Here is a 21,203-nt window from a genome sequence, read left to right as displayed (position 1 = left end):
TCCCCCTTCTCACCCCTTCTTCTCCCCCTCCTCACCACTTCTTCTCTCCCTCTTCTCACCCCTCCCCATTCTCACCCCTTCTCCCCTCTCCTCACTCCTTCTTCTCGACCCTCCTTCCACCTCCTGACCACAGAGTAGTGGCCAGATGGAACGTTTAGCGACTAGCTAATTAGCCCTCAAGGTGTGACTTCCTCACTGTCTCAGGCCGGACAGGTTGTGTTTTTCTTCCCTCTCCACAGACCTCACTATCAGTTAGCTTCAGATTGGGCCAAGGTGCATAACTTGGTGTCCTATATAGAGTTTGTATCCATGACCATGGCATACCTCTGCTAATCATGTTGTGAGAGTGAGCTGTGTGAGTGTACGGCTGTGTGTGACTGTGATCCTAACACAAGGTGAAGTGTGTTAGCCAGAACACCCTAGTTATGTGTCTTTTACTCTGATGGTGGTGGTTGCATCGCTGGCTCTCAACCTCCAGGAAAGCCTCAACCAGGGAAACAGACCCAGAAATAATGATGCTGTATGGCCATGGACATGCTGAGGCCGGGCTGGCTGCTTTTCTTCTCTTCATCTCTATGTCACCTGCTGCCTCTCAGCCATGTGTGTGTGTGTGCCAGAGGAGCACTATTAGTTGGATACGATCATGTCCAATGTCTTTCTTCACGTGACAAACACGTTTTTTAATACGACAGCCAACAGCATATAATGTATATTGTCACACCCTGACCGTAGATAGCTTTTTATGTCTCTATTTTTGTTTGGTCAGGGTGTGATTTGGGTGGGCATTCTATGTTCATTTTCTATGTTTTGTATTTCTTTGTTGTTTGGCTGGGTGTGGTTCTCAATCAGAGGCAGCTGTCTATCGTTGTCTCTGATTGAGGACCATACTTAGGTACCTTTTTCCCACATGGTTTTTGTGGGTAGTTATTTTCTGTTTTGTGTTTCTGCACCTGACAGGACTGTTTCATTCCTTCTCTTTGTTATTTTTGTATTCAGTGTTCAGTTGAAATAAAAGTATGAACACTTACCACGCTGGGCTTTGGTCCACCTCTTCTTCAACAGACGACCGTTACATATATCTACATTTCAAAACATCACATGGCTAGTAATGTCAATACACTGAGGCATTATTACAGAACATCTCTCTCTCTCTCTCTCTCTCTCTCTCTCGACACATTTGGAGGAGTATGTTACATCACATGGCTAGTAATGTCAATACACTGAGGCATTATTACAGAACATCTCTCTCTCTCTCTCTCTCTCTCTCTCTCTCTCTCTCGACACATTTGGAGGAGTATGTTCATCTTAACCCACCCCCCCTCCACAACACACCCACCAAAAAAGAAGTGAGAAATATTATAATGAAAATGTACAGTAGGCTCATTTAATGTTCTCAGATCTATAGACTACTTTATTGTTACGTTATTGCAGAAAGAATGTTCAAACCACCACACACAATCCATACACTGAACATGTCCTCTCTCTCGCCTTCTTCTCTCGCCTTCTTTTCTCGCCTTCTCTCTCTCCTCACTTTCTCTCTCGCTCTCTCCTCAGAATATGTCCTCTCCATCTCTCTCTAGATAGACACATTTGGAGGAGTAAGTTCATCTTAACCCACCCCCCTTTCCCCAACACACCCACCAAAAAAGAAGTACAGTAGGAAGAATTTCCAGCGCCCATCACCCCAACACAACTGGTGTCACAAAGTGGTTTACAGTAACCTTACCGTAATTCAGTTATTAAGAGCCTCACATTGCATAATAATATTTGTCACTATCAGCTATAAGCATTTAATGATTGTTTGACACGCAAATATTTTCATGATGAATGGAATGGTTATTGCTTCATGATGTTTTTTTTATAGTAATGGATTAATAGAGAGAAATATAAAATGTATTGCCAAAATTACTTTTAAATGTACATTTCATTTAAAACTGTACAAATTGTTTTACCCAGAAATCTATCAATCAATCTATGAAGCATTCAAAGAAAAGTAAATGCACTGTGAATTAGCGGTAAAAAAGTAACACAGCTGACTCCAGCATCTGTTTTGATGCACTCCAACCTACATTGGTCCCATAGCCGTTCCAGGCAAAGGAGGTGAAATCCCCACACCGAAGAGTGTTACCCTGAGGGAAAAACCCACCACCACCAATACAGTATGCATCAACCTCACCGCCTTTGGGTTTGACCCCGGAGCAGATGGCTGTGGCCGCCCGTTCATGGTTTATGGCTCTGAAACTGATAAAGCCTCCCTCAGTCTCCCCTCTAGTGTTAGGGCCGTAGAACATTTTGGTGGACTCTTTGTCCCCGAGGTCATACACTATGGGAATGGAGGGTCCATTGTCGGACAGGTGTTTTCCAACGTTGTACTCGACCGGGTAGCAGTGGAAGAGGTAGTACAGGTTTCCTCCGTACAGATGGAGGAAGCGCCTCTCAGTGTGGTAGCGCATGATCGCGGCCAGGTTCCAGTGGTAAAAGGGGGTTTGTTGGGAACGTGCCACACCGACATTTCTTCTGCATCTATGTCATAGTAACCAGGATTCTTGAAGTCATCGTCCGTGGCTCCCTCCACTGTTCCGAAAGTCTTCCCTTTTGGCCAGTTGGCGTTGTTGCCCTGCTGGCAGGTCCAACTATCGCCAACTGTGCACTTCCAGTAGACGTTGTCCTCATGCACGCTTGCCACCAGAGTCCAGCCGCCACCCACTGCGGTCATGTCGCAGAAGGTCTGTTACACCACCCCAGTAGCTGTGGTCAGGGAGTACAGACCATCCTCAGATGGATCATATACATCCCTAACTTCCTTGCAGCTTCTAGCAATGAACTGAGCCCTATTTCTTATCTCATCAACTTTGGCAACTTTTGGAGCGCTTGTCGGTCCAATCTTCTTTACAGAATCAAGTGGTGAAGTGTTTGCCATCTGAAACACCATCAGTAGCAGGATCGTCAGCAGAAAAGCCTGGTACATCATGTCTGTTGTAGTAAGGTTTCAGTGAGGATCTGTTGAACGTTTGCTTCCTTCAAGTACTTATATGTTAAGTCCTTGGCAATGCTCCAATATCAATGTTTGATGAAGCACATGTGTTTTCAACAATGACACACCCGGCAAATGTGGTCATGTACACTGATGTCAAAAGGATCTTTGCAGACCTTGTGTACAAAGATGAAGAAACAAGATTACCCCAGGTAATCTTAGGTTTCATTACATACAGTCGGGAGGAACTACTGAATATAAGAGCAACGTCAACTCACCATCATTACAACCAGGAATATGACTCTCCCGAAGCGGATCCTGTGTTTTGCCTTCCACCCAGTACAATGGATCTGATCCCAGCCGGCGACCCTAAACAACGACGCCGTAAAAAGGGCAAATGAAGCGGTCTTCTGGTCAGGCTTCGGAGACGGGCACATCGCGCTCCACCCCCTAGCATACTACTCGCCAATGTCCAGTCTCTTGACAACAAGGTTGATGAAATCCGAGCAAGGGTAACATTCCAGAGAGACATCAGAGACTGTAACGTTCTTTGCTTCACGGAAACATGGCTCACTCGAGAGACGCTAACGGAGTCGGTGCAGCCAGCTGGTTTCTTCACACATTGCGCAGACAGAAACAAACATCTTTCTGGTAAGAAGAGGGGCGGGGGTGTATGCCTTATGATTAACGAGACGTGGTGTGATCATAACAACATACAGGAACTCAAGTCATTCTGTTCACCTGATTTAGAATTCCTCACAATCAAATGTCGACAGCATTATCTACCAAGGGAATTCTCTTCGATTATAATCACAGCCGTATATATTCCCCCCCAAGCAGACACATCGAAGGCCCTGAACGAACTTTAGCTGACTCTATGTAAACTGGAAACCACACACCCTGAGGCTGCATTCATCGTAGCTGGGGATTTTAACAAGGCTAATCTGAAAACAAAACTCCCTAAATTCTATCAGCATATCGATTGTGCTACCAGGGCTGGTAAAACCTTGGATCATTGTTATACTAACTTCCGCGACGCATATAAGGCCCTCCCCTGCCCTCCTTTCGGAAAAGCTGACCACGACTCCATTTTGTTGCTTCCAGCCTACAAACAGAAACTAAAACAGCAAGCTCCCGCGCTCAGGTCTGTTCAACGCTGGTCCGACCAATCTGATTCCACGCTTCAAGACTGCTTCGATCACGTGGATTGGGATATGTTCCGCATTGCGTCCAACAACAACATTGACGAATACGCTGATTCGGTGAGCGAGTTCATTAGAAAGTGCATTGACGATGTCGTACCCACAGCAACGATTAAAACATTCCCAAACCAGAAACCGTGGATTGATGGCAGCATTCGCGTGAAACTGAAAGCGCGAACCACTGCTTTTAACCAGGGCAAGGTGACCGGAAACATGACCGAATACAAACAGTGTAGCTATTCCCTCCGCAAGGCAATCAAACAAGCTAAGTGCCAGTATAGAGACAAAGTAGAGTCGCAATTCAACAGCTCAGACACAAGAGGTATAGGGCAGGGTCTACAGTCAATCACGGATTACAAAAAGAAAACCAGCCCCGTCGCGGACCAGGATGTCTTGCTCCCAGACAGACTAAATAACTTTTTTGCTCGCTTTGAGGACAATACAGTGCCACTGACACAGCCCGCTACCAAAACCTGCGGGCTCTCCTTCACTGCAGCCGAGGTGAGTAAAACATTTAAACGTGTTAACCCTCGCAAGGCTGCAGGCCCAGACGGCATTCCCAGCCGCGTCCTCAGAGCATGCGCAGACCAGCTGGCTGGTGTGTTTAAGGACATATTCAATCAATCCTTATCCCAGTCTGCTGTTCCCACATGCTTAAAGAGGGCCACCATTGTTCCTGTTCTCAAGAAAGCTAAGGTAACTGAGCTAAACGACTACCGCCCCGTAGCACTCACATCCGTCATCATGAAGTGCTTTGAGAGACTAGTCAAGGACCATATCACCTCCACCCTACCTGACACCCTAGACCCACTCCAATTTGCTTACCGACCCAATAGGTCCACAGACGACGCAATCGCAACCACACTGCACACTGCCCTAACCCATCTGGACAAGAGGAATACCTATGTGAGAATGCTGTTCATCGACTACAGCTCAGCATTTAACACCATAGTACCCTCCAAACTCGTCATCAAGCTCGAGACCCTGGGTCTCGACCCCGCCCTGTGCAACTGGGTCCTGGACTTCCTGACGGGCTGCCCCCAGGTGGTGAGGGTAGGTAACAACATCTCCACCCCGCTGATCCTCAACACTGGGGCCCCACAAGGGTGCATTCTGAGCCCTCTCCTGTACTCCTGTTCACCCACGACTGCGTGGCCATGCACGCCTCCAACTCAATCATCAAGTTTGCGAACGACACTACAGTGGTAGGCTTGATTACCAACAACGACGAGACGGCCTACAGGGAGGAGGTGAGGGCCCTCGGAGTGTGGTGTCAGGAAAATAACCTCCCACTCAACGTCAACAAAACAAAGGAGATGATTGTGGACTTCAGGAAACAGCAGAGGGAGCACCCCCCTATCCACATCGACGGGACAGTAGTGGAGAAGGTGGAAAGTTTTAAGTTCCTCGGTGTGCACATCACGGACAAACTGAATTGGTCCACCCACACAGACAGCGTGGTGAAGAAGGCGCAACAACGCCTCTTCAACCTCAGGAGGCTGAAGAAATTCGGCTTGTCACCAAAAGCACTCACAAACTTCTACAGATGCACAATCGAGAGCATCCTGTCGAGCATCCTGTCGGCCTGGTACGGCAACTGCTCCGCCCACAACCGTAAGGCTCTCCAGAGGGTAGTGAGGTCTGCACAACGCATCACCGGGGGCAAACTACCTGCCCTCCAGGACACCTACATCACCCGATGTCACAGGAAGGCCATAAAGATCATCAAGGACAACAACCACCCGAGCCACTGCCTGTTCACCCCGCTATCATCCAGAAGGCGAGGTCAGTACAGGTGCATCAAAGCAGGGACCGAGAGACTGAAAAACCGCTTCTATCTCAAGGCCATCAGACTGTTAAACAGATACCACTAACATTTAGTGGCTGCTGCCAACATACTGACTCAACTCCAGCCACTTTAATAATGGGAATTGATGGAAATTATGTAAAAATGTATCACTAGCCACTTTAAACAATGCCACTTAATATAATGTTTACATACCCTACATTACTCATCTCATATGTATATGTATATACTGTACTCTATATCATCTACTGCATCTTGCCATCTTTATGTAATACATGTATCTCTAGCCACTTTAAACTATGCCACTTTATGTTTATATACCCTACATTACTCATCTCATATGTATATACTGTACTCTATACCATCTACTGCATCTTGCCTATGCCGTTCTGTACCATCACTCATTCATATATCTTTATGTACATATTCTTTACCCCTTTACACTTGTGTGTATAAGGTAGCAGTTGTGGAATTGTTAGGTTAGATTACTTGTTGGTTATTACTGCATTGTCGGAACTAGAAGCACAAGCATTTCGCTACACTCGCATTAACATCTGCTAACCATGTGTATGTGACAAATAAATTTGGATTTGATTTGATTTGAAATACAAGTAAAACCAAGCTCATGCTGTTCTCTAGGTCATGAAATGTTGACCCTGAGGACCTGCATATTTGCGCTATAAATGGAGTCCAAATTGAGCTTGTTTCTCAATATAAGTACCTGGGTGTCTGGATTGATGACAAGTTATCCTTCGTAACGCACATAAAAAATCTGACTAAGAAGCTAAGATCCAAGATTGCTTTTTTATATCGAAATAAATCATGCCTTAGTATTAAAATAGGAGAAAGATTGCTCAAGCAACGCTTCTCCCTGTATTGGATTTTGGTGATATTGTTTACATGCATGCGGAAACCTCTGTTTTAAAACCGTTGGATGCAGTCTACCATTCCGCAATACGTTTTATCACAGGGGACAATTTTAGGACTCATCATTATAGTCTGTATAAAAATGTGAGATGGACCTCTCTGTCTGTGAGAAGAGAGCTGCATTCTCTTTTATTTATTTACAAAGCAATCTTACAGAAACTGCCTCTATATGTAATATCATTAATTAAGATAAGAATAATACGTTACCAAACCCGTTCACAGGAATGGATAACACTAGAGATCCCTTCAGTCTCCACAGATTTAGGAACATACGCTTTTTGTTTTTTTGCCTCTAATTTGTTGAACAATCTGCAAAGTTCACTGCAGTAAGATGTACTGGTGTCACTCAGGCAGTTTACATTATTGATTGAGGACCTCTATGTAGTTGAATGTGATTGCTTTTATACACATGTGTATGTTTTAAAATTGTGTTTTTATTGTAATGTGTACGGGGATCTCTTGTAAAAGAGATGTTTAATCTCAATGTGACACCCTGTTTAAAGAAAGGTTAAATAAAAATAAATACAAATTTCTTTAATCTTCCTACATGGGTATGTCAGCTAAATAAATATTTTGGTGACAATTTATTTTAAGGTATACATGTTGCAGATGTATTACGATGCACATATTAGCTAATGTTCCTAAGGACCTTTTTGTACAAGAATTTCGCTACACCCGCAATAACTTCTGCTAAATATGTGTATGCACCAATACAATTATATTTTATTATAATTTGTAGTTAATAAAAGTGTATAAAAGTAGCTAATAAGGTCTTTATTGTGTTTTATTAGCCATACATTAGGCCTTTATTAAAGGTGCAAAATGCAAAAATCGTTCCGCCATTTCCTGGTTGCTAAAATTCTAATGTGTTGCCTATTTTCAGTTTATGTGACAAAACAAGCAGTCATTGTGTACAGAATCATTGTACCATCTAAACCACTGTGAAATATATTTTCCATAACCCAAAATATTGTATTTTCAGCTGTTTCAAGCTGGTGTACAAAACCGGAAGTAAAAGCAAAACTTTAGAACGGGAAGCATAGAAATAGCACACAGAACAGAACGCTTCTTAGAGTTGCTTTCAGTGAGAACGACAGATCTATAACTCAAATATCTACAGTATAGGAATTTGGTTGGGTCGCCCGAAGAATTACCTATTGTAGCTTTAAGTATTTTACATTTTTCAATCATTATAATTCATGTTTTACTGGCCAATCCCTAATAAATTCATTGTTAGTCATAATAGAGAAATATTATTGTTTATTAAGAGCAAGTTACACAAGAAACAGACTCTTAGTAAGCTGTCTCAATGTGGGACTAATAAGGACATAGTATTTGAAAATGTGTTCGCTATTCTAAAGTGTAACAATATTTTTACTACAGAAATATTGTCCAGAAATGACCTCATTGGACAGAAAGGGGCACACCTCCCCACACCCATTAGCAAAAGCATGTAACGTTTTGCCTGAAACTAAAGATTAGTGCAGTTTAATGAAATAAGACAGGTCCAAGAGGCTTCTAAACAGGCTATTTGAATTTGTTTATTAGAAGAATCTCAAATATAAAATATATTTTGATGTATTTAACACTTTTTGGGTTACTACATGATTCCATATGTGTTATTTCACAGTTTTGATATATTCACTATTATTCTAAACGTAGAAAAAAGTAAAAATAAACAAAAACCCTTGAATGAGTAGGTGTTCTAAAACTTTTGACATGCAGTGTACGTGACCATGAAGGACTTATTGGGAATCATATTTTGTCAGGAAATTTGAGAGAAGTTTACTTAAGATGTCGTGTTGATACGGTGTCAGCTTTTCTCAACCCCTGTACAAACATATAACATATATAACACATATGGAAACTCTCCCTCGCGGAACCATAGACTAAACACATACATGGACTAATCCAATGTAAACTCTCCTTACCTGAACCATAGGCTAAACAAACACAAAGGATTTTGTTAGCGTCACTGTCCAAATGCATACACTTGAACCAAGTCCTAATACATAGTAGACATTCTTATTTAAAGATACACTATGGAAGTTTATTATCTCACGAAACTACACAGATTCTTTGTTTCAGGAACATTAGAAGATTTTTCTCATGTGTGGGGAGATGTGCCCTTTCTATCTAATGTGATAATTTCTGGACAATATTTCTCCAAGTAAGAATAAGGTAAATCTTTAATATAGGGAAGATATCTTAAGGTACTATGCTTTTATTAGTTCTACATTGATACAGCTTACTAAGAGTCTGTTTCTTGTGTAACTTGCTCTAAGTAGTAGTATGTCTTTATTAGGACTAACAATGAGGTTATTAAAGATTGGCCAGTAACACATGACTGATAATGTTTTAACAAGAAAACACTTAAGGCCTGATGTTTGGCTAATGAACATAATAACAGGCTTATTAGCTACTTGTAAACACACTTATAAACTACAAATTAGTGGCTAATATGTGCACTTCAAACTAAAGTCTTAACTATCTTTTTAACGGCAACTATCTGGTTAGAGTGCCCTGTTATTTTAGGTTGGTATATATCATACAAGTTAAGCCATCTGCACATAGATATGTAGAAACTAGACACTATAGCTCAGTCTTTCCCCTAATTGATTTTTCAGGCAGGGAGCGAAGACTCCCTCATCCCTGTGGCAACACAATTGTGAATGGAAACCAATAGAAGCCAAAGTCTTTGAAGCAGGAGATTACATATATTATAGTTGTGTGCTTTTCTCCATGTTCTCCAAGCTCAAAAGTTAGTGACACCGCTTCTAAAAATGAATTATTGCCCCACCTCCCAACAATCCACATTGCCAGAGAACTACAAAATAAAAGTAGAACAGAGAGTGATTGACCTGTTAAGCAACTCAAAGTATGGCTGAATAAACTGCCTGTACTCCAGAATGTTAAATTAATAATTTTCCACCTCCACCCTTCAGCTTCACCACACACAGGCACAGTGAACCCCAAAGGACATCGATAAATTGAGCAGGTGGCTGATGTCAGCCAAGTACACAGCATATATGCACGCACACGCGCGCGCACACACACACACACACACATACACACACGCACTCACATACACACTCACACACACACAAACACACCCCTCCAAGAACTGTATAGGACAGGTATAGGTCACATTGGCCAAGTGCTGACATGGATTAATTGAGGGCTTGTGATGCTGTGCTCTGTGTGTTTCTCTGTGTGAGCGGGGAGACATGAGGAGGACAAGGGGACAGCAGGGTGACAGGGTGAGAGGGGGGGGGACAGGTCCACTAGGGATCTCCTCTCTTTCTCCTTTCCCTCAAATAACTTCTCTGGACCCTTGTTCACGTCGCTGACGGTTTCCGGTGAATATTTCATGAACCGTTGGGATTTTAAAAAGAAAAGAAGCCACTACCGTCTCGCTGCCATTTTGCCTGTGACACCCTAACGGCCTGAAGTGTGTGATAGGGAATAAGTATTATGTGTATACACTAGGGTTGGGAGGTATCCAGAAATTCATATCGTCATACCGTCCTTCTCTCACCCTGGGATTTACGGTATTGCTGGTTTAGTATTGTAATTATTGTAATTTCTGCTCGGCATCAGACTCATTATGGACATCCTTTGCACTTCTAAACTCAGATGGGAATTTACAAACGGGCATTCTTTCAGCTGACGGTGCTCTGTCTGATTTGTAGCTACTTTACTCGGTGTAGCCAGCCTATTTTTCTCAGTTAAAATGCAAGATTATCTTTAAGCAAAACATTAGGAAATGTCGCTGGCTAAATTCTTTCTATGATAGGCCTAAACATTAGAAATATGATGACCATGCATCGTTTTAGCATAAAATACCTTGCCTTTTCATTGTAAACTCATTTAAGTGTGTCATCTGATGAAAATGAAGCTATTTTCTGCTGAATGTGTTGCACTAATGTATCTTCTGTGAAGGAAAACTATAGTTGCACGTCCCTGATCACTCTGTTGAAGCAAAAAAACACTGTTGACTTTAAATATAAAATGCGACCCATGTCAGTTCACAGCTGGACACACCTACCCCCGCTTTCTCCCGTTGTGCTATTTACAAACAAACACTTGACTGGCTCAGCTGTTCTGGGGAACTACGTAAGCTTCATCATGTAAAATAATGTGACAGGTGAAATGAGGAACGCAATATGCTTCATCTCCTAACGCATTGCCTCCACCCCAATAGACATTTAGTTATTCATCACTGCCACAGTTATGATGTATATAGTTCTATTTCACTTTCTATACTTTTTTTTTTCTTATTACCATTTTCATTATTTTATTTCATTTAGTCCTCTGCATGTTGAAGCTCAGAGCCTAAGATTTTCACTGTACCCTGCAATCACACCTGCAACCCTCTATATGTGACTATTAAGCGCTCTAAATCTGAATCTCTGAAGTTGATTGCAGGTATTTACTTCAAAAATAGCTACAAATATTAACATTTATTGAAAACTTCAAAGAGATAGTGTCAATGGTATTGACAGTATTGAAAAACCATCCCATAGCTATTTCCAAATATCCCGGTATAAGGCATATACGGTATACCACCCAAGCCCAGCACGCACGCACGCACACATATACACACACACACACACACACACACACTTGTTTTTCTATCCTCGTGAGGAACTAAAATTAATTTCCATTCAAAATCCTATGTTCCCTTAACCTAACCCTAACCCCAGTGTTTTCCATTAGCGCCGGCTTTTGGCTAATGACAGGGAAACACAGCAGAGAGGGAGAAGGGAAGAGAGGTTTCACTCTTGCCAAAAGCTGTCCTAAATAAGCCCAATGCATTTCTATGGGCTTATTTTGTACCTAAGCTTTTTTTATTGAACCTTTATTTACCTAGGCAAGTCAGTTAAGATCAAATTCTTATTTTCAATGATGGCCTAGGAAAAGTGGGTTAACTGCCTTGTTCAGGGGCAGAACGGCAGAGTTTTACCTTGTCAGCTCGGGGATTCGATCTTTAAACCTTTCGGTACTAGTCCAACGCTCTAACCACTAGGCTACCTGCCACTTGTTACCTACCTTCCTACCTTTCGGACAACAACTCCCATTGTTAGGGCGGAGACATGAGCATCTCGTCATTATATACAGATCACTGGCTGTAGTCGAATTTCTTTAAATGGAGGAGGAAAGAGCATGATACTCATGAATTTGCACGTTCCATGTAATGTACAGTTGAAGTCGGAAGTTTACATACACCTTAGCCAAATACATTTAAACTCAGTTTTTCACCATTCCTGACATTTAATCCTTTTAAACATTCCCTGTTTTAGGTCAGATAGGATCACCACTTTATTTTAAGACTGTGAAATGTCAGATTAATAGTAGACGGAATGATTTATTTCAGCTTTCATTTTTTTCATCACATTCCCAGTGGGTCAGAAGTTTACATACACTCAATTAGTATTTGGTAGCATTGCCTTTAAATTGTTTAACTTTGGTCAAACGTTTCGGGTAGCCTTCATCATGCTTCCCACAATAAGTTGGGTGGAATTTTGGCCCATTCCTCTTGACAGAGCTGGTGTAACTGAGTCAGGTTTGTAGGCCTCCTTGCTCACACACGTTTTTTCAGTTCTGCCCACACATTTTCTATAGGATTTAGGTCAGGGCTTTGTGATGGCCACTCCAATACCTTGACTTTGTGGTCCTTAAGCCATTTTGCCACAACTTTGGAAGTATGCTTGGGGTCATTGTCGATTTGGAAGACCCATTTGCAACCAAGCTTTAACTTACTGACTGGTGTCTTGAGATGTTGCTTCAATATATCCACGTAATTTTCCTGCCTCATGATGCCATCTATTTTGTGAAGTGCACCAGTCCCTCCTGCAGCAAAGCAACCTCACAACATGATGCTGCCATCCCCGTGCTTCACGGTTTAGAAGGTGTTATTCAGCTTGTAAACCTCTCCCTTTTTCCTCCAAACATAACGATGGTCATTGTGGCCAAACAGTTCTATTTTTGTTTCATCAGACCAGAGGACATTTCTCCAAAAAGTACGATCTTTGTCCCCATGTGCAGTTGCAAGCCGTAGTCTGGCTTTTTTTGGCAGTTTTGGAGCAGTGGCTTCTTCTTTGCTGAGCAGCCTTTCAGTTTATGTCGATATAGAACTCGTTTTACTGTGGATATAGATACTTTTGTACCTGTTTCCTCTAGCATCTTCACAAGGTCCTTTGCTGTTGTTCTGGGATTGATTTGCACTTTTCGCACCAAAGTACATTAAGAACAAATTCTTATTTACAATGATGGCCTACCAAAAGGCAAAAGGCCTCCTGCAGGGATGGGGGCTGGGATTAAAAATACAAATAAATTAAATAAAAATAGGACAAAACACACATCACAACAAGAGAGACAACACAACACTACATGAAGAGAGACCTAAGACGATAACATAGCATGGCACAACACATGACAACACAGCATGGTAGAAACACAACATGACAACAACATGGTAATAACACAACATGTCAGCAGCACAACAAGATAGCAGCACAAAACAGGGCACAAACATTGTTGGGCACAGACAACAGCACAAAGGGCAAGAAGGTATAGACAACAATACATCACGCAAAGCAGCCACAATTGTCAGTAAGAGTGTCCATGATTGACTATTTGAATGAAGAGATTGAGATAAAACTGTCCAGTTCGAGTATTTGTTGCAGCTCGTTCCAATCGCTAGCTGCAGCGAACTGAAAAGATGAGCGACCCAGGGATGTGTGTGCTTTGGGGACCTTTAATAGAATGTAAGACCCACTGGCAGAACGGGTGTTGTATGTGGAGAATGAGGGCTGCAGTAGATATCTCAGATAAGGGGGAGTGAGGCCTAAGAGGGTTTTATAAATAAGCAGCAACCAGTGGATCTTGAGACGGGTATACAGAGATGACCAGTTTACAGAAGAGTATAGAGTGAAGTGATGTGTTCTATAAGGGGCATTGGTGGCAAATCTGATGGCCGAATGGTAAAGAACATCTAGCCGCTCAAGAGCACCCTTACTTGCCGATCTATAAATTATGTCTCCATAATCTAGCATGGGTAGAATGGTCATCTGAATCAGGGTTAGTTTGGCAGCTGGGGTGAAAGAGAAGAGATTACGATAGAGGAAACCAAGTCTAGATTTAACTTGAGCCTGCAATAATAGTGGCAAGAACAGCTAAAATAAGCAAAGAGAAACGACAGTCCATCATTACTTTAAGACATGAAGGTCAGTCAATACGGAAAATTTCAAGAACTTTTAAAGTTTCTTCAAGTGCAGTCGCAAAAACCCGCAAGCGCTATGATGAAACTGGATCTCATGATGACCATCACAGGAATGGAAGACCCAGAGTTACCTCTGCTACAGAGGATAAGGTCATTAGAGTTACGTGCACCTCAGATTACAGACCAAATAAATGCTTTACAGAGTTCAAGTAACAGACACACCTCAACATCAACTGTTCAGAGGAGACTGCGTGAATCAGGCCTTAATGGTCGAATTGCTGCAAAGAAACCACTAATATAGGACACCAATAAGAAGAAGAGACTTTCATGGGCCAAGAAACATAAGCAATGGACATTAGTCTGATAAATCCAAATTTGAGATTTTTGGTTCCAACCGCCATGTCTTTGTGAGATGCAGAGTAGGTGAACGGATGATCTCCGCATGTGTGATTCCCAGCATGAAGCATGGAGGGGGAGGTGTGATGGTACTTTGCAGTTGACACTGTTAGTGATGTATTTAGAATTCATGGCACGCTTAACCAGCATGGCTACCACAGCATACTGCAGCGATACGCCATCCCATCTGGTTTGTGCTTAGTGGGACTATCATTTGTTTTTCAACAGAACAATGACCCAAAACACACCTTCATGCTGTGTAAGGGCTATTTGACCAAGAAGGAGAGTGATGGAGTGCTACATCAGATGACCTGGTCTTCACAATCACCCGACCTCAACCCCATTGAGATGGTTTGTGATGAGTTGGACCGCAGAGTGAAGAAAAAGACGCCAACAAGTGCTCAGCATATGTGAGAACTCCTTCAAGACTGTTGGAAAAGCATTCCTCATGAAGCTGGTTGAGAGATTGCCAAGTGTGCAAAGCTGTCATCAAGGCAAAGGGTGGCTACTTTGAATAATCTGAAATATAAAATATATTTTGATTTGTTTAACACCTTTTTGGTTACTGTGTATCAAGAATGGTCCACCACCCAAACGACATCCAGCCAACTTTAGGAAGCATTGAGGTCAACAACAGCATCCCTTTTGACACCTTGTAGAGTCCATTCCCCGACAAATTGATGCTGTTCTGTGGGTAAAAGTGGGTGCAACTCAATATTAGGAAGGTGTTCCTCATGTTTTGTAAACTCAGTCAATAAAAAAGCACGTGCCATTTAAGTTTAATTTATTTAAACTGTAATATCAACTGGTTATATTAAATTGGTTATATTATACCGTGGAACACCATCTTAAAAAAGGCAGTAACCACAGCAGTGGTGCTTGCTTGTAGAAGAAGCTTATGGCTGTGCAATGATATCGCCTTCATTTATTAATTTAGCACACAAGACACTCTTATTTCCCGAGCCCTTATCAGAGTCAAGACAGCTATTTTATATTAACAAAAAACGATTCTGTAATATAACAGAATAAAATACAACAGAATATTTTTCCAAATGAAAAGAGTCGCCACTGCAAAGTGATGCCCATCTTGCATCTGGAGCAGTTATTCTACAAGTGTGATACTTTTAAATAGGTCTCAATTTGACAAGTTGAAAGAAAGCTATTTCAGGGTTACAAAACAAAATATGTCTTCTTTTCAATATACATACATTGGGTGTAAATTATTCTGCCTGTTCTTTGGAATTTTCAAAACTAATTAACAATTCCACCACGACACGGACACACACACACTTCTCATACCTAATGCCTATGCCAGTTATGATGATATTTCTCTATGGAGAAGGTTCTGAGGCACAGCGTAGTGCTGTACTCTGCTGGCTAAAACATCACAAAGAAGACCATCTACATTTACCCTGCTGGCTAAAACATCACAAAGAAGACCGTCTACATTTACCCTGCTGGCTAAAACATGACAAAGAAGACCATCTACATTTACCCTGCTGGCTAAAACATCACAAAGAAGACCGTCTACATTTACTCTGCTGGCTAAAACATGACAAAGAAGACCGTCTACATTTACTCTGCTGGCTAAAACATGACAAAGAAGACCGTCTACATTTACCCTGCTGGCTAAAACATGACAAAGAAGACCGTCTACATTTACCCTGCTGGCTAAAACAACACAAAGAAGACCGTCTACATTTACTCTGCTGGCTAAAACATGACAAAGAAGACCGTCTACATTTACCCTGCTGGCTAAAACAACACAAAGAAGACCGTCTACATTTACTCTGCTGGCTAAAACATCACAAAGAAGACCGTCTACATTTACTCTGCTGGCTAAAACATCACAAAGAAGACCGTCTACATTTACCCTGCTGGCTAAAACATCACAAAGAAGACCGTCTACATTTACTCTGCTGGCTAAAACATCACAAAGAAGACCGTCTACATTTACCCTGCTGGCTAAAACATCACAAAGAAGACCATCTACATTTACCCTGCTGGCTAAAACATCACAAAGAAGACCGTCTACATTTACTCTGCTGGCTAAAACATCACAAAGAAGACCGTCTACATTTACCCTGCTGGCTAAAACAACACAAAGAAGACCGTCTACATTTACCCTGCTGGCTAAAACATCACAAAGAAGACCGTCTACATTTACTCTGCTGGCTAAAACATCACAAAGAAGACCGTCTACATTTACCCTGCTGGCTAAAACATCACAAAGAAGACCATCTACATTTACCCTGCTGGCTAAAACATCACAAAGAAGACCGTCTACATTTACCCTGCTGGCTAAAACAACACAAAGAAGACCGTCTACATTTACCCTGCTGGCTAAAACATCACAAAGAAGACCGTCTACATTTACCCTGCTGGCTAAAACAACACAAAGAAGACCATCTACATTTACCCTGCTGGCTAAAACATCACAAAGAAGACCGTCTACATTTACCCTGCTGGCTAAAACAACACAAAGAAGACCGTCTACATTTACCCTGCTGGCTAAAACATCACAAAGAAGACCATCTACATTTACCCTGCTGGCTAAAACATCACAAATAAGACCATCTACATTTACCCTGCTGGCTAAAACATCACAAAGAAGACCATCTACATTTACCCTGCTGGCTAAAACATCACAAAGAAGACCATCTACATTTACCCTGCTGGCTAAAACATCACAAAGAAGACCGTCTACATTTACCCTGCTGGCTAAAACAACACAAAGAAGACCATCTACATTTACCCTGCTGGCTAAAACAACACAAAGAAGACCGTCTACATTTACCCTGCTGGCTAAAACATCACAAAGAAGACCGTCTACATTTACCCTGCTGGCTAAAACAACACAAAGAAGACCATCTACATTTACCCTGCTGGCTAAAACATCACAAAGAAGACCGTCTACATTTACCCTGCTGGCTAAAACAACACAAAGAAGACCGTCTACATTTACCCTGCTGGCTAAAACATCACAAAGAAGACCATCTACATTTACCCTGCTGGCTAAAACATCACAAAGAAGACCGTCTACATTTACCCTGCTGGCTAAAACATCACAAAGAAGACCATCTACATTTACCCTGCTAGCTAAAACATCACAAAGAAAACCATCTACATTTCCATAGCAGTTTCATACAGTCTCCATGTCCTCGGGGTACCCATCTTCCCTGTATTCAAATGCAGGCCCTGCCACAGTTCAGTTGTTTTTTCATCAGAAACTACCAGTGGCCCAGCAGACTAATATGACACTTGATTGGCTGCAGCAGTCACACACAGACAACAACAAAAACACAAAAACAAACACAAAAACATACACACAAACACGCACACAAGCTTGCACCCAAGCATGCACACAAGCACGCACAAACCCACATGCAAGCACAAACAGTTGATTGTCCCCTGTATTCTTGACAGCCTCAATCTGCCGGATAGATTGCTGTGTCCTGATCTAGCTGATGGAAGTGAAGCTCATTCCACATCAGTGGTCTCGTGTGTGTGTGTGTGTGTGTGTGTGTGTGTGTGTGTGTGTGTGTGTGTGTGTGTGTGTGTGTGTGTGTGTGTGTGTGTGTGTGTGTGTGTGTGTGTGTGTGTGTGTGTGTGTGTGTGTGTGTGTGTGTGGTTCTTTTATCCTCGTGGGGACCTGACATCCCCGATAGTCCCCATAAGGACAGTAAAACAAGGAAACTTCTCCTTCGTTGGCAAATTTCCCAATTCCCGACGAGGACAAAGGCTATTTTAAGCATAGGGGTTAGGTTTAGGTTTAGAATTAGGGTTAGAATTAGGGTTAGGCTTACAGTGTTTTCCACAAGTTCACTATATACAAAAGTATGTGGACACCCCTTCAAATTAGTTGATGTGGCTATTTCTGCCATACCCGTTGCTGACAGGTGTATAAAATCGAGCACACAGTCATGCAATCTCCATAGACAAACATTGGCAGTCCAATAGCCCGTATTGAAGAGCTCAGTAACTTTCAACGTGGCACCGTCATAGGATGCCACCTTCCCAGCAAGTCAGTTTGTCAAATTTCTGCCCTTTTAGAGCCGCTCCGGTCAACTGTAAGTGCTGTTTTTATGAAGTGGAAACGTCTAGGAGCAACAACGGCTCAGCCGCAAAGTTGTAGGCAACACAAACTCACAGAACGGGACCGCTGAAGTGTGTAGCACGTAAAAATCATCTGTCCTCGTTTGCAACAGACACGACCGAGTTCCAAACTGCCTTTGGAAGTAATTTCAGCATAAGACTGTTCGCCGGGAGATTCATGAATTGGTTCCCATGGTCGAGCAGCCGCACACATGCCTAAGATCACCATGAGCAAAAGCAAGCGTTGGCTGGAGTGGTGTAAAGCTCGCCGCCATTGGACTCTGAAGCAGTGGAAACGTGTTCTCTGGAGTGATGAATCATTCTTCACCATTTGGCAAGCCAACGGACAAATCTGGTTTTGGCGGATGCCAAGATACCGCTACCTGCCTGAATGCATAGTGGCAACTATAAAGTTTGGTGGAGGAGGAATAATGGTCTGGGGCTGTTTTTCATGGTTCGGGCTAGGCCCCTTAGTTCCAGTGAAGGGAAATCTTCACGCTACAGCATACAACGACATTCTAGACGATTCTGTACTTCCAACTTTGTGTCAACAGTTTGGGGAAGGACCTTACCTGTTTCAGCATGACAATTCCCCAATACACATAGCAAGGTCCATACAGAAATGGTTTGTCGAGATCGTTGTGGAAGAACATGACTGGTCTAAACAGAGCCCTGACCTCAACCCGATCGAACACCAGTGGGATGATTTGGAATGCCAACTGCGAGCCAGGCCTAATCGCACAACATCAGTGCCCGACATCACTAATGCTCTTGTGGCTGAATGGAAGCAAGTCCCCGCAGCAATGTTCCAACATCTAGTAGAAAGAGTTCCCAGAAGAGTAGAGGCTGTTATAGCAGCAAAGGGGGCACCAACTCCATATGAATGCCCATGATTTTGGAATGAGATGTTCGACGAGCAAGTGTCCACATACATTTGGTCATGTAGCGTACATGAAGTAGCCAGCCAATTAGAAAAACAAGCCAGGCGGTTCCAATTTTTGGCTAAATGAGCTCTATTTTGGTGGCCAATGGTACATTCTAACACCTTAATTCCATCTGAAATACACAGCGAAATGATTGAATACTTTATGGGGTTTACCTCCCAGACTGGAAACATGAGTTGTGGTATGTAAAATGTATGTAAAATGTAATAAAATGTATGCACTCTACTGTAAGTCGCTCTGGATAAGAGCGTCTGCTAAATGACTAAAATGTAAAATGTAAAAATGTATTGTGTAGAAAGACATGACTTTACAATTTAAATTACTGAAAATATATGAATTCAGTGTATTGTTCCTTGTTTTGGAAATTGTCTAGGTATAGACCTATATGATCAGGACTATTTTCTAAGAAAGATAACATTCAACCTTTTTAAACATTTAACCTGTCCTCTGTTGAGATTAAAGTCTTATTTACAGTTTACCTGCAAGAATTGAGGAAATGATGTTAGTTCTTAAAATTATGTATTTTATTAAAACAGAACAATTAAGTAAATAGTCCACATTATCATGAAACATTTTTTTCCCGGTTAATAATTAGGCTATTGGATTTCGACTCATTGTTACCATTACAGTTGAAGTCGGAAGATTACATACACTTAGGTTGGAGTCATTAAAACTCGTTTTTCAAACAATCCACAAATTTATTTTTAACAAAAAATAGTTTTGGCAAGTCAGTTAGGACATCTACTTTGTGCATGACACAAGACATTTTTCCAACAATTGTTTACAGACAGATTATTCCACTTATAATTCACTGTATCACAATTCCAGTGGGTCAGAAGTTTACATACACTAAGATGACTGTGCCTTTAAACAGCTTGGAACATTCCAGAAAATGATGTCATGGCTTTAGAAGCTTCTGATAGGCGAATTGACATCATTTGAGTCAATTGGAGGTGTACCTGTGGATGTATTTCAAGGCCTACCTTCAAACTCAGTCCCTCTTTGCTTGACTTCATGGGAGACTCAAAACAAATCAGACAAGACCTCAGAAAAAGAATTGTAGACCTTCACAAGTCTGGTTCATCCTTGGGAGCAATTTCCAAACGCCTGAAGGTACCACGTTCATCTGTACAAACAATAGTACGCAAGTATAAACACCATGGGACCACGCAGCCGTCATTCCACTCAGGAAGGAGACGCGTTCTGTCTCCTAGAGATTAACCTGTTTGGGCTGCAGGGGCAGTATTGAGTAGCCGGATAAAAGGTGCCCATTTCAAACGGCCTCGTACTCAATTCTTGCTCGTACAATATGCATATTATTATTACTATTGGATAGAAAACACTCTCTAGTTTCTAAAACCGTTTGAATTATATCTGTGAGTAAAACAGAACTCATTTTGCAGCAAACTTCCTGACAGGAAGTGGAAAATCTGAAATCGATGCTCTCTTCTAGGGCCTGCCTATAAAGGTCCTTGATATTTATTAGAATACATGCACTTCATACGTCTTCCACTAGATGTCGACAGGCAGTGAGAGAAGAAATTGAGTGTATAACTTGATCTGGGCTCGAATAAATGCTCTTTGTATGACGTGTCACCAGTTTCCTGTTTTCTGGAGAGCGTGTGAAGGGACC

At 42.0% G+C, this 21,203-nt stretch overlaps 1 pseudogene; it reads right to left on the bottom strand.

Moving 5' to 3' along the window:
• Positions 1-2,009: 2,009 nt before the first annotated feature.
• Positions 2,010-2,971, bottom strand: LOC120022282 (annotated as a pseudogene).
• Between the last annotated feature and the right edge of the window lie 18,232 nt (positions 2,972-21,203).

This window comes from Salvelinus namaycush, chromosome 27 (genome assembly GCF_016432855.1).
Source record: "Salvelinus namaycush isolate Seneca chromosome 27, SaNama_1.0, whole genome shotgun sequence".
Classification (NCBI taxonomy): Eukaryota; Metazoa; Chordata; class Actinopteri; order Salmoniformes; family Salmonidae; genus Salvelinus; species Salvelinus namaycush.
Note: the sequence above shows the minus strand (reverse complement) of the source record. Positions and strands in the feature narration are given on the sequence as shown.